This window comes from Triturus cristatus, chromosome 2_1 (assembly GCF_964204655.1).
Source record: "Triturus cristatus chromosome 2_1, aTriCri1.1, whole genome shotgun sequence".
In the NCBI taxonomy this organism is placed as follows: domain Eukaryota; kingdom Metazoa; phylum Chordata; class Amphibia; order Caudata; family Salamandridae; genus Triturus; species Triturus cristatus.
In genome coordinates, this window is record NC_140581.1 from 467,978,326 (window position 1) to 468,001,691 (window position 23,366).

The following is a 23,366-nucleotide window of genomic DNA, read 5'->3' on the forward strand; positions in this document are numbered from 1 at the left end:
AGTTAGAATGCTTGCTGCTAGAGAATATTCTGGAATAGGTCCTTTTGGTGGGTTAATGAAGACATCCATGAAGTGTCTCATAAATAAAAAATATTCATTTAGTGCTACCTGCTGGGGGATTTGTTTGCATCTGAAAACTCCAGATCCGTCACCGAAATTGTCTTTGTCGTGGAAGGTGATTTGTCCTTGTACTGTCTGGAAATAAGAGTATGGCTGGAACCAGGGCCTTACTTTGCATGTTTGCTGTTGCTGAAACTAGATCTAATTAAGTTGGACTAATTTTGCTGAAATAGCTGTAATACATGTTCTTCGAGCTTGCGAATTTGAATGTTGCAATTTAGTTTGGTGCAAAATCTGCCTTGTGTTATCACACTTTCTGTAATCCACTAACATTGCAAACTCTGTTTGCTCCATTTAACTTGCTGCAAAAAGGTATTCCATTTGACTTATTCTCTCTTTCCTAACCACGAGACCACAACTACACTATTTTTACCAAGTCCTGGTCGGTCATTATGAAGTGCTTTAATCAGCAGGAAATTGTCATTACACTCCTTGCTTGACACTTCTAGGTCCTAGGTTGGGCTTTCTGTTCCAGAACTTGAACTTCATCAGCATTCTAATATCTCCCGGGATCACCCCAGTCAGGGTTGTGGTCCAAATAGTGCATTGTGACAACTTCTAATATTTACAATTGTTTTGGAGTTCAAAATAATGGCACGGTATAGCCATTTTGGGGTGTTCTACAGTTTCAACATTGTGGGTCACCAGGTGGTGAGGACTGTGATGAGTTTGTCTTTAGAATGAGAGCCTTGCTTACCATGCTGTGGGCTTACAAATGTAATATTGTTTGTTGAGGATAATCATAAGAGTAGTGTTCATTATTGCTTCATACTCCATTAATACACATTGCGTCATGCTGCTCTCACAGTAACAAGAAATGTTTGTTAGCCCAATTTTATTGTTTTTATTATCTTTTGCATAGCTTAAGGCTAAGTTCTGCGGGTCTGTCATTGCCCTTTCTAAATTTTACAGTGCAACTGGCCCCAATATTCCTTTATACCATTTCAGATCTAGTTTCTGCCTCCTCCATCTCTAAGATCTACAAGTTAACTTTAATCGCCCATGATATTCAAAATTCTATATTGATTCCTTCCTAAATCTTGCAGCTCCACTCAACCTAACCTCCCATATCTCAACTAATTCTTTCATCACAGCAGCAATCTTGGCTTCATCCTATCTGCCTTCCCATCACCAGCTGCCTCTCAACCCCCCTCAATTGGCCACTTTGCCCAAACATTTTTTCTTACCACTTGCAACCTCTTCATAAATGACAAACTAAACATTCTGTCCAGATGCGTCAAAAATATTCATATTCAATAGCTGCATCACAACCTGTCTGCTTCCCAACACATCAGGTGATGTGTATTCCCTCTTGTGCTCACTAGACTCTCATATCATTTGGTAACATGCATACTGCTGCTAATACCAACAAGCATTTGCAATGCAATAGGTCTCGCATTTACACAAGTTTAAGCTAGTGGCATTGTAAATGACAATGCTTTTTATTTAGGTTTCAAAAACCAAAACCTAAATAAAAGGCATTGGCATTTACAATGCCAATAGCTTAAACGTGCGTAAATGCGAGACCTATTGCAAATGGTAGGCATCACAGCCAATGTGGGGGGTGAGGGGTGGGGGTAAATACAATGACACGCCATTGGCAAATATGGGCAGAGAGTGGGCGGGGCTTGTATTCCCTACGCCACTACAGTAGATCGCCAGAGCAGTGCATGCGTGCTGGCTCAGGCTCGACCTAATGAATGTGTCCTTGTGTAACGTAACTGGTGCTCATGTAAAGGCTTCAATACCTTTGGGTCGAGTTTGCGCTATATAAATCTGCACACAAAAAAACAATTAATCAGAAAGCTGAACCTCGACAACCATACTATATGCCCTCTGTGGTAAGAGCTCAGGCTAAGCGCCAGTGGCATTTGTGGAGGGGCTCGGGTGGAAATCGCTAAAGGTTCAAAAACACTATTAGAAACAGTACCACAGAAGTAGGACTACAATAGCAAGTATCGTAGAAGACCATCTGGATTATAGTGGGAGTCAGCCATATTGGAAGAGGAGCTCTTTGACTTTGATGGTGGTGGAGTAAGTTTTAAGAAATTGATTGTAGGAAATGGCTAAGTTTGTACATACCCAAGTGGTGACAAGCATTAAAACAAGACTTTTTCTTGCCACATTTACTGTTCCAACCAGTGAAATACTGTGTCTAATAGTGTCTGTGGCGTGATTCTCCAATTCCTATTTGGCGCTTTAGTGTCTGGTAAGGACAATATCATATGGACCGGTGAGTGGTCAGAATATGTTTTGGCCAAATGCTCAATTTTGGAGATCCAGGGTCTCATCCCCCTAGAGAGCAGCCAATAATCCAACCTGAACCATGTTGAGTGTACTGCTGAATAGTGTGTACCCTCTTTCATAGTAGGATGACAGTATCTCCAGGCACCTATTAGGCCATTTTCCGCAATGATACCTTGTATTTGACTTTGGGCTTTGATGTAGTGCTGCGGGAGAGGATTAGACTTATCCAGCTGCGGCTCTAATGCTGTATTAAAATCTCTCCCCCCCCCCCTTCCCCCCCCCCCCCGATCACGTGTGGATCCTATTTCTAGTATTTTTCCCCATAATGTGGTGAAGACAGTAGGATCGTCTGTGTTGGGACCGAAGCAGCTTACCAACGTAACCGTTGTGAGGCCCAGTCTACCACACATTATACTATATCTGCCTAGTTGATCTTGTGTGGATCCGATTGGGACATATGGGGCTTGTTATTGCCATCCCTCTAGAGCATGTGGCATATGAAGAGAAGTTTTGATGTTCCGCCCATCGGGCAGCAAAGGCAGGGGAGCCCCTGGGGCTGAGGTGTCTCCTGTAGTAATGCAATTTGGATATGGTGACGGTCTAGATACACCAATATTTGTATGGATTAGCGCTGGTCTTCTAATCCCCGAACATTCCAGGTTAACCGCTGTAATGTTTGAAGGACGTATTGCTTGTGTCATGGCGGTACATGGGGAAATCTTGAAGCTAATCGGTCAGGATAGGATAATGCATTTGTAGATGCATATAGCGCAAACTAGACCCGAAGGTATCCGAGCGCTTTACATGAGCACCAGTTACGTTACACAAGGACACATTCATTTTAGTTAGGCACGGGGAGATTACGTGATTTGCCCAGAATCGCAGGATGTTGAGCGTCCTTGCCGAGACTCGAACCCGGTTTCACAGATTTGAGATCGACTGCCCTAGCCCGTTAGGCCAGATCCTCTCCTCTACATGTGTGTGGTAAGTTTCATGAGCTGGGGTGTGAACAGCGGGCTGATTAGAGGATAGGAAACCTACCTCTATCAATGCACTTAGCATTTACACCTCTGTTTTCTGAATGGTCTTGGGGCTTGGTACTGTAAACTCTCAACAGTACCATTAAGGGTTGCTCGGAGCGACTTTAAGAGACATAAGGGTTTTAGTTGTGTCTTCTGAGACAAATGAAGGGTGTTTCCAAGTGTCTGCGCAACTGAGGTCCTAAGAGCCGGGAACTAGGTGCTTGTCAAAACAAGGCAAAGATGGAAAACTATGGTCAAACACACAGACCTCAGTAAAAATAAAAATATTGACAGTATTTATTCGTGGCACATTGATACATATATCTCATTTCGAAATTCAGAGTTGTCTAGTAATCTTTTGAAATGGGGGTGATTTTTTTTTTTATTTCTTACCCCAGTAGTCCAGCCCCACCACGCAGGCCCATCTGTGCAGCCCTCGGCCAAAAGCCAGACTGTAATTTTGGCCCTTGAGAATACGTTTGTGAGTACCCATGACCTAGTGTATTGATTGTTGTGCAGTAGAAAAACATATACCATTGTGCAGCCTTCCTCCGACCCCCAGCAGCCAGTATGATTGTCACATACATTCTCTCACTTTGAAGTCAGAGAAAGAAAAGTAAACACCAAACTCCCTTGGAAGACAGAACCTGACATTTGACATCTTGTATTTGAATGCACAGCAAATATGACAAGATAAGAACAAGATTTAAAGGTCTGCTTACAAAAAGGTGAGTACTGGTGGAAGAATATAGCAAATAGACTATAAGCCAGTAAGGCACAATCTCAAGCTGGACAGTCTATAACAAATAAAGACCGCAAATAGAAAGCAAGCAAATGTGAGCTACAATCCATAAAGGCAATTGTCAGCGTGCTTTCCCAAGTAAGCTTTCTGAATGTCCCCAAGATATCGTTAGAACACTAGAAAGTTAGGCTTCGACCTAAAAAGGGACTATTTATAGCTCAATCCTTCTTCGGGAGTGCCACCAGAATGTGGATCTCTTTACCTCTGAGCTTACACAACACAACTTAATTGGCAATATTTACATTCAAAATGAAAGCCTTCATTGGTGTCTATCTATAAAACAACATATAGCGACTCTTAATGAGACACTTCACCCTGCCTTTAGTGTGTGCTGAGACTCCCAAGTATGTACCCCCAATTATCAGTGATACCCTTAGCCATTTTACCCTCTCTGCCACCTCCCTCTAGAAACATTCCCTCTTTACCCCAGGCTATGGCTCATATCCCCAGGACGTCCCAGGGATACAACGTGAACTACAATGATGCCCCGTAATGGCAACAGTTGGCAAGGATATTCCCTGACCCCGTGTTTTAGGCCGATTAGTGTGGTTCCCAATACCTTCAAATGTCCAACATTGCTCGCAGTACCCACTCTTCTACCAATAGTTTGAGTACCAGTTCCCCTTCGTCTACTGTCCAAAATACCTTTAGTGGAGTTTGTAGAAGCCGGTGCAGTCCTGGGATTTTCTCACTCAGGGCGGTGCTCGGCAACAGGTTGTCCACCAGCGGCCGCTGTGGCTCTGGGAAATTGGTGCAGACAAATGGGTCTAGGTCATCGAGGTACTGAAGCCAGCAGGGGGCTGTCATGGCGGTTGGAGACTACCAGGGTTGGGACTCAGGAGCGTGGCATGCAGAGGGCTAACTACAGTATTTCAGTTACTACTACTACTACTGTGGTGTGCACCTCTATAAGGGATTACATTTACTGCCCCTGGGTGTACAAGTGGGAAGGAATATGCCACCCTTATTAGCTTGAGCATTGGATGAGCGCGAGTCGCTGCCAAACTGTGGAGATTCAACTGAACATGGAGATCTTTGTACTGTCTTCGGCCTCTGTTGCCGTAAACGGATGGCTCTCCCAGAAGTAAGGAGGGCAGAGGGGTTCTGAAGAGAAAGGAAAGCCCAGCTGTAGAAGGCGAGAGTGTTGGAGGAGGGGCGCATAGTTTTGAGGAGAATGTGCAGTTAGCAACTGGGTAAACAATTGGGGAAGGTAGTATTGCTGTGTAGCCATATTGAGATTGTCACCTATTTGTGCGAGAGAAAGAGTTGTCAAAATTTGGGTGAAGACTTGCCATGTCCTGTGCCTGCTATTTTGAACATGGCGATGGCCTCTCCACGCCCCTCTTACTAAGTTGAAGGCGGTGATCACAGCTTTCTGCTGGGATTTCAATTGTGCGTGGCGCAAAAGAAATACAAATGACGATCCTGTTTTTACCTCTTGACCCACTCCCGGGGAGCAATACAGTGATAAGATAGAAACCGAGATCAGGTTTGCCATTCAAAGTAAAACCAGCATTTGCAATGCAATAGGACTCGTATTTACGCAAGACCTATTGCATTGCATCACAGACAACGGGAGGGGGGAGGCACGGACAACGGGAGTGCGGGCGGGGGGCCGGGGGAGAAGGCACAGACAACGGAAGTGTAGGCAAGAAGGCACAGACAACGGGAGTGGGGGAGGGGTGAGAAGGCACAGAAAAAAATAGTGCTCAGTCTAACAAACACGTACCGTACCATGTAAAACTCGAAGTAAAGGGGCCAGTAGCCATGGGAGGGTGCAAATGACGACATGGGCATAATAAGGAGGGACTAATAAGCCTCCTAATCAATCAAAAGACAGCATTTACAAAAGACAAAGACATAAGCCAATAAAGAAAATGGGTGTGGCAGTGGGCGGAGCTTCCCTCACGTAGTGAACTACAGCAGTCTTCACCAGAGCAGCCCTTGCGCGCTGACTCTTGGCTTGACCTAAAAAGGCATCGTCAAAATATGCTTACCCATGGTAAACGTAATATTGAACATTTTAAAATAGGCTATAAAGAAACCGTGAGACCTGGCACACTTCAGCATCACCTGTTGACCTAATTCCCATCAGTACTGCATGCACTGTAAACTTGAATGTTGTTAAACTAATTCTGCACAGAACTCTAAAACCATTAAGAACTACAGTGATGCACTTTTCAAAGCTTCAAACAATGCATTCACTCACTCCCCCATGAGTCCTTGCTCAGTCAAGAACGACAAACCTAAGCAAATCCTTCAATGCTACAATTAAACCATATAAGAAAACTGATCTTTCCAATACACTTGTTCACTAGTTCTTCCTACCATTGGACGTTTCCGAAGCACCATCCAGTTCTTAACCACCAGTGACATGATCAAAATTCTCCATGCTCTCAAAGCAATCATCAAAGATAAGAATATACTCCCCTCATCTATGTTTAAGTTCCTCTTCAATTTACCACTGCTTGAATATATATTCAGCAGAGCAAAATTTCCCTCCGCATTCAAACTTCGCCAACTTATTTCCTAAGTGGTTCCTCTTCAACAGAATCCCAATATAGAAAACAATAACCTTGCAAGTTACCATCATATCACTTGCCTCCCTGTCCTGGGCAAGATACATTGGGTGGGAGGGGGGAGGAACTGCAGCACTAAAAGTACAAACAAGCATTTGCAATGCAATCGGTCTCGCCTTTGGGAACCTATATGTATTTAGCTTTGCAGCACATTAACCTGGGTGCTGAACATCTACTGTTCTTTAAAATGGAAGGAGAGTAAGCACCAAACTGCATGACATGCCAGGTATGGGAACACATGGAGAGAAATATTGCCTTTTAGCGAGAAATGGTATAGTTCAAAGCTCTGTTTTTAATATAAAATCGGGGCCTCCGCTGGTCATATCTCTGAAAATACAAGATTTGAAAACAATATTTTTGTCTACAGGTGCTCGTGAAAGACCATTTCTATGGACTGGAATCTAGAGCATGCTAAAGTGATTCTGGTATTTTACTGACCTCTGCTGGTCGTTTTCTATCAAGACAAATAGAGGCAGTTGAACAGAAAAATAAAGTCCTTAAGCGGAAGCAGACAAGTCCTAGGGCTGTTCTCCAGAGCCCACATAGTACATACACATATAAGTATATACTAAAGTATATACAAGAGGTCTCGAATGCTCGACCTAAAAACACAAAGGGGAAAGAAGGAGGATGAGAAAGACTTAAGTACAGTCACAAAGGGAGACAGCAGGAACCAGCAAGAGGAATAAACGAGCCAAGGGTGTCAGGTACTGGATTAAAGAGGCCTGGGGTGGTTTCCATTCTAGAGAGCCCTGGTATTCGGCCCACCGACATTTATTTAATAGGGCTTCTGAGCAGAGCTTTGGGCACCGGTACTCATTATTTGACAAATTAAGCACCGACGCATCTGAAAAATACTTTTCCTTCGACGATGCAAACAGCACTCATCCCACTGTGGCGCAGTACTTTCTTATTCACATTCCACTCGCAGGCTCCCGCATCCCACGTGTGGAAGTGCTTCGGGCTCGTGCTCTGACCAACTTGCTCCTTTAATGGACTGTAATGGAAGTGAAGTTTCTTGTGCGCTGCAGGGCTCGGGGTTTACTGCTCCGGTGTCCCGGTGGGAGAAACACCAAGCGGCAGGAAACGCGGAAATTACCCGAAAGCATAGCTGCCAAGGTTTTAGATTGCTATGTGTGACATTTTCATAATTTTTGTGTAATTATGGGTGCCATTAGAACCACTACAAGTGACACTTTTCTCACCAGCAAAATCAACCAATAAAAGATGAGGGAAACATAAATATCAGAAATTTGACCCATTTGAGCAACGAGAAACTCTAAGATCTTAAAACTGCTGCAAATTCATGAGGTGGCTGAGTCATAATTACAACGAAATTATCAAAATATCATACATAGCAATCTGAAACCTTGGCAGATATGAAAGAGGGCGAGCATCACTTTACATGACATAGCATTGAAGACCATGCCCATACTTCTGTTCTTGACAGTCTTGTTTACTTAAATATTTCATAAAAGTGATAGGAAGTATGTGTTTTATTCTATTGCTATTTTGCTTCTCTTGTACAATGCTGATCATATAATAAACTTGTGAATTTTGGTTGGCATAATGTATTGACTAATAAGAATAAAAAGGCAGAAGCAATGCCAATTAGACAAAAAGAAAAGAAAAGGAGCATGGTAAAACAAGGAGAATAAAACAAATCACTTTTACCAGGTGGTGTTTGTTGTCCAAGACGAGGCCATACAAAAAATTATTGTGATGGGACAAGGTTTTTCACTTGGAGTGGGGTGAACTAAGGTAGGTAAATTCAATTTAGCGAGTCCTTAATAGTGATTTTTACCGAAGCGCTATTAAGGACTCGCTAAATTGAATGTAGGTAGGAATCGCTAAAATATTAGCGATTCCTTAAAATTCCTTAAAAACGAATCGCAAATTGAGATTCGTTAATAAGGAATACCTACCCATTCATTCCTATGGGCTAGAAGACCCATAGGAATGAATGGGAAGATATTCACTATTTGCGATTCGGTATTAAGGAATCGCAAATGGCGGGAACTATTTCAAGGGTGTCAAAAGGACACCCTGTTGCACCCCTGAAATGTGTATGTGTGCACATGTGGCGCACATACATGCGCTAAGGCCATGAATGTGTGCCACATTGCAGTTTAAAAAAAGCAAAAAGTGCTTTTTTACAGGAAATCGCTAATTACCACCAACTTGAAGTTGGTGGTAATTAGCGATTCCTTAAGCCTAAAGTGCACTTTCTTTTGTGCTACCTACATTGCATTTAAGGAATCGCAATTTGCAATTCCTTAAATGCAAGAGCAAAATAAGGAATCGCAAATTTTGCGATTCCTTATTTTGCTAGTAGGTTTAAACTCGCCTACATTGCTCTCAGCCAAATACCGATTGCAAACGCAGAAATTCTGCGAATTTCAGGGTTAGCAATCGGTATTTGGCCACCTACATCTGGTCCCATGTCGGTAACACTGTCACTGCAGGGGCCACCTTATTCATAAGCGAATGCTGTAAGCAGGAAAGTAAGACTTGTGAGGTAACTACTATTAGCCTCCGATATCACCACTAGGGGAAAAAAAACAAAAATTCGGACAGCTAGAAAGCAGGTCACATGGCTCCACTAAGAATTAACACCAAAAGGAACAAGGACTTGCGTTTATATTGCAGAACCACCTAACAGGGTGTGAGAGGCCCTAACACAGAGCCCAGCTGCCTCTGGGCCTATAGAGTACATTAAGTAGAGTCAGCTGACTCGCGGACTCCGGCTGGCGCACCTAGCAGTATCATGACAGCATGGTGCTGGGCAAGCCTCTGGAGAGGCTGGGAGATAAACACAGCGGTCACAGCAGGCTGTATTATTTTAAAATGTAACACCAGTGAAGTGAGCAGTCCAGGGGTCTGGCGCACCACAGCTACACAATTCACTTACTTGAACAAGTCCATAAACTAAGAGAACTGCATGTACTCTGTAGCAAAGAGAAACCTTTTAAGTCCTTTTTAAAACATACTTACTGCATATTTGCTATGCCGTGGGTTTTAGAACAAGCTGCGCACGGTTCACCCTGCAGCAGAGCCTCTCTTCCTCCTGCAGAGTACATCTTGCCCACGCTGTGACCTGGGAAATGTCTGGGAACCCCAAGAGATTGTCACATACAGGAGACTGGTCGGTCCAGGAGAGGTAGGGGACACGTTTGTACTCCGCAAGGAATGTTTGATTACTTAAATCTCGGATTTTTTAAAAATTAAATCCCAGATGTTTATTTTCCAGTGTAAAAAACACTTAAGCCGCTCTAATTAACGAATGGATAAACCTTTCCTCTTAAAGCAATATCGTGATCGGAACAAGAGGACAATACTCCCTGGGGTGCACAATTGAAAATGTCTGAAATCAGTTCTTAAGTGTGTTGGATTGCTGAATTTTACTTAGCCCACATGTATGGAAATAGAGAATTTTCATATTCTGCAGCAGAACATTGAAATGATGGTTCCAAGATGGACAGTTTGATTGTCTTGAAAATAAATTGCTGCAAAGTCATTTTGTTTGGAGCTCTGCTGCCCTCTTGTGGGCTATGTTGACACTGACATTGGCGCAGCGAATAAGGGAAAGCCAGAGAGCATACATTTTCTTTCGTCTAATTGCTGAACAGCGGATATTGTCTCATCTACAGGGTAGGTTGAATAATGTTGTGACCCTAAAGCCCTGCGTGAAACAGATAAGAGTAATACCAACAAGCATTGGCAATGCAATAGGACTCGCATTTACGTGAAACCTATTGCATTGCAAATAGCAATGAGTGCAGGCAGCAAGGCACGAGGGGGGGCGGCGGCGAGAAAGGCATCGGACTGTGGGGGGGGGGGGGGCACAGGAAGAAAGTTTGTGCCTTGAAGGCGCCAGTAGCCGTGGAAGGACACAAATGACTAGTAAAGGAAAAACCTCTTATCTGACCTATCTTATTTATGCAGTAGTAATCACTTATATTGTAAGAAATCCCCAGAGTACAATATCATTTCAAAAACAGCTTACTTTTACATCTTTTTATTGTTTTCTTTTTTATAACAAAACATTCATATGCTTTCTTTTAGTATGTACATTATATATAATTTGTACAGTTCCACAAAGATGTTTCCACATTAAATTGAATTACAACAATTTGTAAAGTTAAGAGACAAAAACAGTTTAAAGAGACATTAGAGAGAGACCCCCAAGGAAAAACATCACACTGTCATTCTACTCTTACATACCATCAGTCATTCCACAAAAAAGGTTGGTTTTAATTAAAAATGAGAACCACATCTGGTGTGGGATCCTGCTTGTGTTATGATCCAAAAGTTAGTAGAGTTCTTGAAAAATCATGGAGTGTTTTAGTCAGAACATTGACATATGATTCTTCTATGGATCTCCCAGATGTGTGGTTATTGGTCTACGCATATTTCGGAGACTACATACAGATTTCACGTCTCCTTCATCAGGACCAGTACATTTTTAGAAATGTCTTTATCGTCTGAGCGGCGATAAGCAGGGGTTCTCTATGTGTAATGTGTCGTGGGATGCTGTTGGACCTGTCAGCCCTAGGGTGGTCTCCCCTTCTATTTTTGTATCGTGCCTCATTTTTTCCACCCTCATTTTAATGTTGGACTAGGTCTCCGGGCGCCTTTTCATTGCCAGGCAGTGTTAAGGTGCAGGTGCTCCCTTCTCCCAAGATGGCTGCCACAGACCCCTGCTACTGCAGGGTGGTCGTTTTTCATAGTAGCACCCTAGCTGCCAGGAGCTGGCTGGGACCCACAACAATGTTGCGATACCAGCCCGCCTTTTTGTCCCATAGTTAGAGTGGGGAAGCTCCTGGAAGAAGCTGGAACCTTCTAGAAGGGAGGTGGGGTTTTACTTTTGCCGCCTTGGCTAGAGGTCACCTGACCTAGGGCTACTTAAGAGTGGGAGGGAAGCTTTTGTGGTGAGTTGGCCATTGGGGTGAAGCAGAGCTGGAAGAATCCACCAGGAGTGTAGGCGGTAGGGCCTAGCCAGGGACTTATGCCTCTGAGAGTGACAGGATTTAGGTACTGCCTCTTAAGTGAGTGAGGTGCCCTGTGAATCCCACTGATCTTGCCCAGTAGTAGGAGGACCCAGAGACTCTCTGCCAGCCTGACTAGGAAGGACCTAGTCGCCCTCTCCATCCCTACCCCTGTAACAGAACCCCTTAAGGGCGCCAGATACATCTGCGCCAAAAGACTTCATCTGTCAACTGAGAACTGAAACCTAACTTTAAGAACTGAGACTGCATGACAAGAGCGAGCTGTAAGCCTTGAATGAAGAGCTGAGACTGCGTGTCCAAGCTACCCTATTGAACACAATACTAAGCCGATTGCCAAGTCACCGGGGATCGACCAGGTACTAGCGCTGTGACCCCCGCGCTCCCTGCCCTGGTCTGGGACCCCCGGCAGCGTGCTCCGCTGAGCACTTTACCCCCATCCTTAATTTGAGCCCCCCCCCCCTGCGACGACGAAGCCAGCGCGCTCACCGCCACGGCCTGGAGGCCGGGAGGAGTGCCCTGCTGTGTCGCGAGGCCCAGGTGAAGTCCGGGGCCCCGTCGCTGCCGTCGCAGCCGTGTGAGGAGGTGCGCAAGGTCGGGGCCGAGTTCCCCCAACGTCGTGAGGACGGACGCCTGCTGACGCCGAGACGGAGGTAAGCCCGGAGGCCGAGATCCCCCCTGGTGCGCCCCCTGCTGGTCTGGGAACCACACCGCACTTGGCCCGGGTTGTCCCCTCCGTGGGAGTCCACTACCCTGCCTGCGCGACGGAGAGACCCCGCCGAGGGATCCTGTCCGTGCCCCCCTTCCACGATACTGAGCGCGGTGCTCTGTGAACTGCACCGGAGCATAAGGACCCACTCCTCAAGTCCGGTAACCCTCCCCGCTGGAAGCCGTCCCAAGTACGGACTGACATTACCCTCGTGTGGCGCTTCACACCACCGACTCCGCTTCCCCAGCCGGAGCGACCGGGACTGCGAGTAGCGTGTTAGGTTATATGCTCTGCTCGAAAGTATTTATATGCTAATGATCGCGAGTAGCGCGTGGTGTCATATGCCCGGCTCGAAAGTATTTACATGCCCAGGGTTCCGAGCGGCGCATTGTGATATATGCTCTGCTCAGAAGTAGTGACAGGCAACTGATTAAGAATAACGCGTTGTGTTATATGCCCTGCTCAAATGTATTCACAGGTAAATTATTGCGCGTAGCGCATGGTTTTATATGCTTTGCTTCACAGGATTAGGGGCCATCGATTACGAGGAGCGTTCAGTTCTACAGGCTCCATGTTAATGTACCCGATGTCACCCATTACGAGTATCGTGCTGTGTTAGACGGCCTGTTCAGGCAAAGGCCTCGCTTAGCGCGCACAGCGCTATAATCACCCGCACTTAGCCAACTGCCGTGGGTGTCTGAATGAGGTTAGGCACTGCATAAATATCGCCAAGATTGCCGTATTTACTGATGAATGGTATTATGATGCATGTATCGCCTTGTTACTTCCTGAACTGCAACTGACCAGCTATACTTGGATAAACTTGAAGTATTTGCATAATTTAAAACGGTGTGGCGTCACTTATTGTGTGTGTCCCTAGTCCATGAGGAGTGTGTGGTGTATGGTTGCTTAACACATAGCCCTCTGGTTGCCCGACCGGCTCGCGCCACGTTACCGCCCTTAGGGCCTGGTGACCCCAGGTTCCTACATTGTTGGCCAGCGGTGGGATCCTTGGGACTTGTGACCATACAGCACCCTTCCGTGAGGCGAAGGGCGCCACAATTAAACGCCTATCCTACATTTTTTTTTTGTTCCACAGCTCAGAAACCATTGTTGCTGGATCATTAGTTCCACTGTCCAGGTAGAGAGTGCAAGAAGCCTGGTTAGCTATTGACTGTTGCCTACACCCTAGGAATTTTCTCCTTAGTGTCTAGGTCCCCATCTGCCGGAATGGAATCCCGGTTAGCTGACCTCGAGGGGTACACAGCGAAGCAACTAAGGGAGTTCGCGCAGGAGTTGGGGGTGCCTGGGAGGCGGAGGGCCAAAGGGCCGGAACTCCGTACCGCCATTAGGGCATGGGTAGAAGCCCACCCAGACGGGAGAGGGGATGAGGGACAGGAAGCGCCAGAGGCACCTCAGGGGGAGAGCGCCCAGGAAGTCCTAGACATCTTGAATGTAGACATGTCTGAGAATGTGCCCCCAGGAAGACGTTCTGGGGCCAGTAGTAGGACAGGGTCCAGGAGGAGCGCGTCTCCACAAGAGTACGAGGACAGGAGGGAAGAGAGGCAATTAAAATGGGAGCTGGCCAGATTGGAACAAGAAAGAGAGAATAAGAAATGGGCAATGGAGGAGAAGAAGCTGGCGCACGAGCTTCAGTTAAAAGAGCTGGAGTTACGCGCCCTCCAATTGAACGCGTCTAACAAAGACAATGGTGGCAGCATACCCAGGGAACCTCAAGAACCAAAATTCTACCTACCCAAAGAAGTCATAGCCAATTATACATTAGGGGATGACATCATGAAGTGGTTGGAGGCATACGAGGTAGCCTTAACGGCCCATGGGGTACCCGAGAGTAACTGGGGAGGTGGTCTCTACCGGTATATACCTCCCACTGTTAGGGACACCCTGTTATATTTGGCCAAGGCGGATCAGGTTAAGTACGCCCCCATGAAAGAGGCCTTGTTAAAGAAGTTTGGCCTGAACCCCGAGAAGTATAGGCAGAAGTTTCGTGGCAGCCATAAGCTGTCCACCCAGACAGGGGTAGATTTTTTTGATTATGCGAGGAAGGCACTAGATGGTTGGGTGCGTGGCAGCGAGGTACAGGACTACCAAGGGTTGTACGATCTTTTTTTTAAGGGAGCACCTCTTGGATAAGAGCTTTCCGGAGCTGCGCCAACATCTGGTGGACCGCAAGCTGAAGGATCCTCGAGAGCTTGCGGAGGAGGCAGATATTTGGGTGAGCACCCGGGTGTCTCACAAGGGCCCCGGGGGAGATGGCTCGAAAGGCGGACAGGGTTTCCCCCAGAAGAAAGAAGGGGGAGATAAAAAGGTGGAGTTCTCGAAAGGTCCCCAAAATAAGTTTGGGAAGGGAGTAGGAACCCCACCCCCGTCCAATTCCACAAGACCCACTTACCCTGACAGGAGTCAGCAGCCAAGGATTGTGCGGTGCTACGAGTGTGGGGAGATTGGACACTACAGAGGAGATCCCAAGTGTCGCAAGCGACCACCAGCCCCATCGGGCGTGAAGAGTCCCGGGGTGAGTAGTATAGCGCTTGGGGTGGAGCTGCCCTTAGACAGGGAAGGGGAGTGGACAGGCCTGACACTGGTTTCACTCGGGGATAGAGAGGTGGTCCCCGTAGTGTCCCTGCCCCCGAACACTGCTAAATATCAGCAGAGGGTGAGAATTAATGGGGAGGAGGTGGAAGCTCTGAGGGACACAGGGGCCAGCATGACCACTGTCGTGCGGCGGCTGGTGTCCCCAGACCAAGTAGTCCCCGAGGAGTTCCATCCGGCCGTATTGGCTGACGGCAGTTTGAGTCACTATCCAGTGGCTCGTGTTCCATTCGAGTGGGGAGGAGTCAAAGGCCTACTGCGAGTTGCTGTGAGCCCTGCCTTGCCTGTGGGGTGTTTGCTAGGGAACGACCTGGAGCACACCAAATGGAAGGACGTCGAGTTTCACGCTCACACTGGGATGCTGGGATTACCAGGGTGGACTTGCGTGAGCACGCGGTCCATGGCTGCCCGGCATGGAACTCACCCGGAGTTGGAGCCTGGAATCATGGCCCAACCCAAACCCAAACGTGGGAAGAAGAAGGTGGTAGAGGACATGCCCGGTGAGTCGGATGGGGAGGCCGCAGAGGTGCCCCCGGAGTCCGCGGAGGTAGATGTCGTTCCTGTGGAGGACTTGCCGACCCTTGCTGACTGGCAAGTGGAAGGAGGGCCTACCCGGGAGGAATTTTGTCAAGCACAAAGGACGTGCCCCACTCTTGAGGGTATGCGGCGGCAGGCCGAAGCTCAAGTGGCTAGTCAGGAACTGGGAGGTTATCATGTGTATTGGGAGGATGGTCTCCTATACAGTGAGCCCAGGGTGCCGGTACATGGATCTTCGAGGGCCATAGTGGTCCCCCAGTGTTACCGGGCCTTCCTGCTGGAGTTAGCGCACGAGATCCCCTTAGCTGGACACCTGGGCCAGGACAAAACCTTTGCACGGTTAGTCCCCCATTTTTATTGGCCCAGGATGAGGATTGCCTCAGACGCCTTTTGCAAGACCTGCAAGTCTTGTCAGGCGAGTGGCAAGACTGGGACAAAGTTGAAAGTCCCGTTGGAACCGCTCCCCGTGGTCGGGACCCCTTTTGAGAGGGTCGGTATCGATATTGTTGGGCCATTGGACCCTCCGACCGCAGCGGGACACCGGTTCATCTTGGTTTTGGTGGACCACGCCACAAGGTACCCAGAGGCTATTCCTCTGAGGACCATCACTGCACCGGTGGTGGCGCGGGCACTGTTGGGAATTTTTACCCGAGTGGGATTCCCGAAGGTCGTGGTGTCGGACAGGGGCACCAATTTCATGTCGGCCTACATGCAGGCCATGTGGAAGGAGTGTGGAGTGACCTACCGGTTCTCCACCCCTTACCACCCCCAGACTAACGGACTTGTAGAGCGCTTCAATAAGACATTGAAGGGGATGATCCGAAGCCTTCCCGAAGGCTTGAGGCGTAAATGGGACGTCCTCCTCCCCTGCTTGTTATTCTCCTATCGGGAGGTACCGCAGAAGGGAGTCGGGTTCAGCCCGTTTGAATTGCTCTATGGCCATCCCGTTAGGGGTCCCCTCAGTTTAGTGAAGGAGGGGTGGGAGAAGACTTCCCAGAAGCTTCCCCGTGACATTGTCAGCTACATGCTGGCGTTCCGCAGCCAGATGGCCAAGCTGTGGAAGGCAGCCACAGAGAACCTGGAGGCTAGCCAGACCGTGATGAAGGAGTGGTATGACCGCAACGCTCGGACGGTCGAGTTGGACGTTGGACAGAAGGTGTGGGTTATGGAACCGGGGGAGCTGTGTGCCCTCCAGGACCGGTGGACTGGCCCGTTCGACATTGTGGAGCGGCGAGGCCAGACCACATACGTTGTGGATGTAAAAAACCCCCGTCAGCCCCTTAGGGTGCTCCACGTCAACCGCCTGAAGCCGCACCATGAGCGATCGGAGCTTGCTCTCCTTATGGTGACGGATGGGAGCGAAGAGGAAGAGAGTGAAGCTCTTCCTGACCTTCTTGCGGCACAAGAGAAGGATGGTTCGGTGGAAGGTGTAGTCCTCTCCCCATCCTTGACCCCAGAGCAGCAGAGGGACTGTCGCCATGTCCTGGGACAGTTCGCCTCGTTGTTCTCCCTCACGCCTGGAATCACTCATTGGTGTACCCATGATGTGGACACAGGGGATAGCCTCCCGGTGAAGAACAAGTCTTACCGGCTCTCTGACCGAGTGAAGGATAGTATCCAGCGTGAGGTGGCAAAGATGCTGGAGCTGGGGGTGATAGAACCTTCCAGCAGCCCGTGGGCTAGTCCAGTGGTGTTGGTGCCGAAAGCGGCCCCACCGGGTACGACGCCAGAACTTCGGTTCTGTGTGGACTACCGGGGGTTGAACTCTGTCACGAAGACAGATGCTCACCCCATCCCACGTGCAGATGAGCTGGTGGACCGGCTGGGAGCAGCCCGGTACCTCAGCACCATTGACCTGACATCCGGATATTGGCAGATTGCCATGGCCGACGGAGCACGGGAGAAGACAGCGTTCTCCACCCCAGAGGGCCACTACCAATTTCGAGTGATGCCCTTTGGGCTCAAAAATGCTCCGGCCACATTCCAGCGGTTAGTGAATCAGGTACTATCTGGCCTGGAGTCCTTCTCAGCAGCCTACTTGGATGACATAGCTGTCTTCAGTAGCAACTGGGAGGACCATCTGCAACACCTCCAGGAGGTATTGCAGGCGCTGCAACGCGCTGGCTTAACTATTAAAGCCAGCAAGTGCCAGATTGGACATGGATCTGTCGTGTACCTGGGACACCTGGTGGGCGGAGGTAAGGTGCAACCCCTCCAGGCCAAAATTGAAACCATCTTGGCTTGGGAGCCCCCCAAGACCCAAACAGAGGTCCGAGCTTTCCTCGGCCTCACTGGGTATTACCGCCGGTTCGTCAAGGGATATGGTACCATTGTGACCCCCTTGACGGAGCTGACCTCAAAGAAACAACCTCGCAAGGTCATATGGACACCTGCATGCCAAGAAGCCTTTGATACGCTGAAAAATGCGATGTGTACAGCTCCAGTACTAGCAACACCCGATTTCAGCAAGGAATTTATTGTACAGACAGACGCCTCAGAGCACGGCATAGGTGCGGTGCTCTCGCAACTCAACACCGAGGGCCAAGACCAACCTGTGGCCTTCATATCTCGAAGACTCCTCCCTCGGGAACGGCGATGGAGCACCATTGAGAGAGAAGCCTTCGCGGTGGTATGGGCTCTGAAGAAGTTGAGGCCATACCTCTTTGGCACTCACTTCCTTATCCAGACCGACCACCGCCCCCTTCGCTGGCTCATGCAGATGAGAGGCGAAAACCCCAAGTTGTTGAGGTGGTCCATTTCCCTACAGGGGATGGACTTTCGGGTGGAACATCGGCCCGGAGTTGACCACGCCAATGCTGACGGTCTCTCCAGGTTTTTCCGCCTTAGTGAAGAGAACTCCCTAGAGGTTGGGTAGCTCTCCCCTCTTTCGGCTGGGGGGGACGCATGTTGGACCTGTCAGCCCTAGGGTGGTCTCCCCTTCTATTTTTGTATCGTGCCTCATTTTTTCCACCCTCATTTTTATGTTGGACTAGGTCTCCGGGCGCCTTTTCATTGCCAGGCAGTGTTAAGGTGCAGGTGCTCCCTTCTCCCAAGATGGCTGCCACAGACCCCTGCTACTGCAGGGTGGTCGTTTTTCATAGTAGCACCCTAGCTGCCAGGAGCTGGCTGGGACCCACAACAATGTTGCGATACCAGCCCGCCTTTTTGTCCCATAGTTAGAGTGGGGAAGCTCCTGGAAGAAGCTGGAACCTTCTAGAAGGGAGGTGGGGTTTTACTTTTGCCGCCTTGGCTAGAGGTCACCTGACCTAGGGCTACTTAAGAGTGGGAGGGAAGCTTTTGTGGTGAGTTGGCCATTGGGGTGAAGCAGAGCTGGAAGAATCCACCAGGAGTGTAGGCGGTAGGGCCTAGCCAGGGACTTATGCCTCTGAGAGTGACAGGATTTAGGTACTGCCTCTTAAGTGAGTGAGGTGCCCTGTGAATCCCACTGATCTTGCCCAGTAGTAGGAGGACCCAGAGACTCTCTGCCAGCCTGACTAGGAAGGACCTAGTCGCCCTCTCCATCCCTACCCCTGTAACAGAACCCCTTAAGGGCGCCAGATACATCTGCGCCAAAAGACTTCATCTGTCAACTGAGAACTGAAACCTAACTTTAAGAACTGAGACTGCATGACAAGAGCGAGCTGTAAGCCTTGAATGCCAGAGCTGAGACTGCGTGTCCAAGCTACCCTATTGAACAAAATACTAAGCCGATTGCCAAGTCACCGGGGATCGACCAGGTACTAGCGCTGTGACCCCCGCGCTCCCTGCCCTGGTCTGGGACCCCCGGCAGCGTGCTCCACTGAGCACTTTACCCCCATCCTTAATTTGAGCCCCCCCCCGCGACGACGAAGCCAGCGCGCTCACCGCCGCGGCCTGGAGGCCGGGAGGAGTGCCCTGCTGTGTCGCGAGGCCCAGGTGAAGTCCGGGGCCCCGTCGCTGCCGTCGCAGCCGTGTGAGGAGGTGCGCAAGGTCGGGGCCGAGTTCCCCCAACGTCGTGAGGACGGACGCCTGCTGACGCCGAGACGGAGGTAAGCCCGGAGGCCGAGATCCCCCCTGGTGCGCCCCCTGCTGGTCTGGGAACCACACCGCACTTGGCCCGGGTTGTCCCCTCCGTGGGAGTCCACTACCCTGCCTGCGCGACGGAGAGACCCCGGCGAGGGATCCTGTCTGTGCCCCCCTTCCACGATACTGAGCGCGGTGCTCTGTGAACTGCACCGGAGCATAAGGACCCACTCCTCAAGTCCGGTAACCCTCCCCGCTGGAAGCCGTCCCAAGTACGGACTGACATTACCCTCGTGTGGCGCTTCACACCACCGACTCCGCTTCCCCAGCCGGAGCGACCGGGACTGCGAGTAGGGTGTTAGGTTATATGCTCTGCTCGAAAGTATTTACATGCCGAAGATCACGAGTAGCGTGTTATGTTATATGCTCTGCTCGAAAGTATTTATATGCTAATGATCGCGAGTAGCGCGTGGTGTCATATGCCCGGCTCGAAAGTATTTACATGCCCAGGGTTCCGAGCGGCGCATTGTGATATATGCTCTGCTCAGAAGTAGTGACAGGCAACTGATTAAGAATAACGCGTTGTGTTATATGCCCTGCTCAAATGTATTCACAGGTAAATTATTGCGCGTAGCGCTTGGTTTTATATGCTTTGCTTCACAGGATTAGGGGCCATCGATTACGAGGAGCGTTCAGTTCTACAGGCTCCATGTTAATGTACCCGATGTCACCCATTACGAGTATCGTGCTGTGTTAGACGGCCTGTTCAGGCAAAGGCCTCGCTTAGCGCGCACAGCGCTATAATCACCCGCACTTAGCCAACTGCCGTGGGTGTCTGAATGAGGTTAGGCACTGCATAAATATCGCCAAGATTGCCGTATTTACTGATGAATGGTATTATGATGCATGTATCGCCTTGTTACTTCCTGAACTGCAACTGACCAGCTATACTTGGATAAACTTGAAGTATTTGCATAATTTAAAACGGTGTGGCGTCACTTATTGTGTGTGTCCCTAGTCCATGAGGAGTGTGTGGTGTATGGTTGCTTAACACATAGCCCTCTGGTTGCCCGACCGGCTCGCGCCACGTTACCGCCCTTAGGGCCTGGTGACCCCAGGTTCCTACAGATGCCCTCTAATTTCAAAGGCACCTGATCCGTGTTTCAACTTGCGTCATATAAATAGACACTTCTAGGGATTAACTCCTTACTCCTAACGAAACACGTGACCAGGGATGGCTAACGCTATTCACACTTGCACTCACGACACGAGCATAGGTGTATCCGCCGACGCTGACTACAGGGACCACAGTTCCTTGGGGTAACACGCAGGTAGGTCAGCAGTGTGCGACCATTTGGATTTAGTCCTCTATTGGATTAGCAAATACTGAGAGTTATATGTCCTGATCTATTGGACATTTGATTTTTCTTATATTCTTTTTACTATTTCAAAAGAGAAGAAAGAAGGAGGGCCACACTTTCTAGAGCACTATTCTGATTCCTTTTCGAATTGGCAGCAACGAAAATGGGGCGCGCACTTTACAAACCATGAGAATGAAAATTTGAGCATTGCACATCTCCACACTGGTTTTTCCTGTAGAGGAAAAGACGAAGCCTACCCCTCTGTGGAATCATATATTCAAACCATCTAGATGGAATCAGAATAGTGCTCTAGAAAGTGTGGCCCTCCTTCTTTCTTCTCTTTTGAAATAGTAAAAAGAATATAAGAAAAATCAAATGTCCAATAGATCAGGACATATAACTCTCAGTATTTGCTAATCCAATAGAGGAGTTAATCCCTAGAAGTGTCTATTTATATGACGCAAGTTGAAACACGGATCAGGTGCCTTTGAAATTAGAGGGCATCCCACGACATATTACACATAGAGAACCCCTGCTTATCGCCGCTCAGACGATAAAGACATTTCTAAAAATGTACTGGTCCTGATGAAGGAGACGTGAAAACTGTATGTAGTCTCCGAAACGTGCGTAGACCAATAACCACACATCTGGGAGATACATAGAAGAATCATATGTCAATGTTCTGACTAAAACACTCCATGATTTTTCAAGAACTCTACTAACTTTTGGATCATAACACAAGCAGGATCCCACACCAGATGTGGTTCACATTTTTAATTTAAACAAACCTTTTTTTGTGGAATGACTGATGGTATGTAAGAGTAGAATGACAGGTGAGAATGACAGTGTGATGTTTTTCCTTGGGGGTCTCTCTAAACTGTTTTTGTCTCTTAACTTTACAAATTGTTGTAATTCAATTTAATGTGGAAACATCTTTGTGGAACTGTACAAATTATATATAAAGTACATACTAAAAGAAAGCATATGAATGTTTTGTTATAAAAAAGAAAACAATAAAAAGATGAAAAAGTAAGCGTTTTTGAAATGATATTGTACTCTGGGGATTTCTTAAAATATAAGTGATTACTACTGCATAAATAAGATAGGTCAGATAAGAGGTTTTTCCTTTACTTCTTTTTCTCCCCTCCTCTTGGACCTAAAAGCAACTAGGGGAACCCTTTCTCATACACAAGGACACAAATGACTGACATGGCTGTTATGGGGAGGGACTAACAAGCTTAAAACCAATCGGAAGGCAGCATTTAGAACCTAAGCCAATGAAGAAGATGGGCCGGAGAGTGGGCGGAGCTTCCACAAAGCTCTCACACAATAGTGTATACTGCATGCCTCACAAAGTGATGCCGCGCATTCGCGCTGCAACACTAGGCGAGACCTAAAAATGACTTTCAAAATATTCTCACACTTTTAAACGTCTCTGCATTCTTTTGACACCCGTTGACCACAGAGACCTGTTTAACGCTCCATCTTCATAAATGGCCTGCGCGGACACTGCCCTTAATTGGTTTCCTTCTTTCCTTCCTCTCAAATGGTCAACATATATTCTGTTCATTATTCTCAACTCCTTTGATCATGAACCTTTGCCTGGAGCCACCGTTCGCTAGTTTGTGGGTGATACTAAACCATACATTAAAGCTGTCCCATCAGCATATTTCCAATACCTATAAACACACTTTCAAATCATTCCGTTCTGCATGACCATAAAAATGAATCCATCTTCATCAATGCATTGTGCAACAATAAAGTGAGTCTTTGCTAACTTCAGTCCATCTTAATGGCTTTGCCTTCTCCTTCCACCCTCCAACACACAAAGCACGTGATACTAAAGAAACAAAATCTTGCAACTCCCTAACTAAAAACAGAAAAACAACAAAGTAATACTTTTCCTCTCTAGCCTTCTCACTCTGGAACAAATTTTCTCATTGCCTAAGGTAGAATACCGCATCAAAACATTCAGATCTGATCTTGAAAACCCTGCACCTCTCATCTCCCTCGCCTTCCCCAGTCTTGCTGAGTTGATCTGCAAAACCCTACAAATTGCAATTTAATTATACGTGTATATGTATGTATGTATTTATAATATGTAAACTTTATCCACAATCAGCAAACATTGTTTCTTCTGTTCACAGCTGAAGCCTTTTGTGATTTTTGTATATTTTCTGTATCGTGCCTCCTTTTGCAGCCCCCTCCCACGTCTGTGCAATACACCGTCCCTTGTGAGAGACCACATTAGATGGGTGCCAGAGTTTATGTAACCAGTAAGAAAGGGTACACTTTTTGAATATAGAGAAATAGCATTTTATTCTATTTATATGTAGGATTTGTAATATTAGCTAGGGTTAAGTTGAAT

At 47.8% G+C, this 23,366-nt stretch overlaps 1 protein-coding gene across 3 annotated transcripts in view; it reads left to right on the forward strand.

Moving 5' to 3' along the window:
• Nucleotides 1-23,366, forward strand: part of POC5 (POC5 centriolar protein) — a 373,162-nt gene that overhangs the window by 126,890 nt on the left and 222,906 nt on the right. The gene's annotated exons all lie outside the window — the stretch shown is intronic.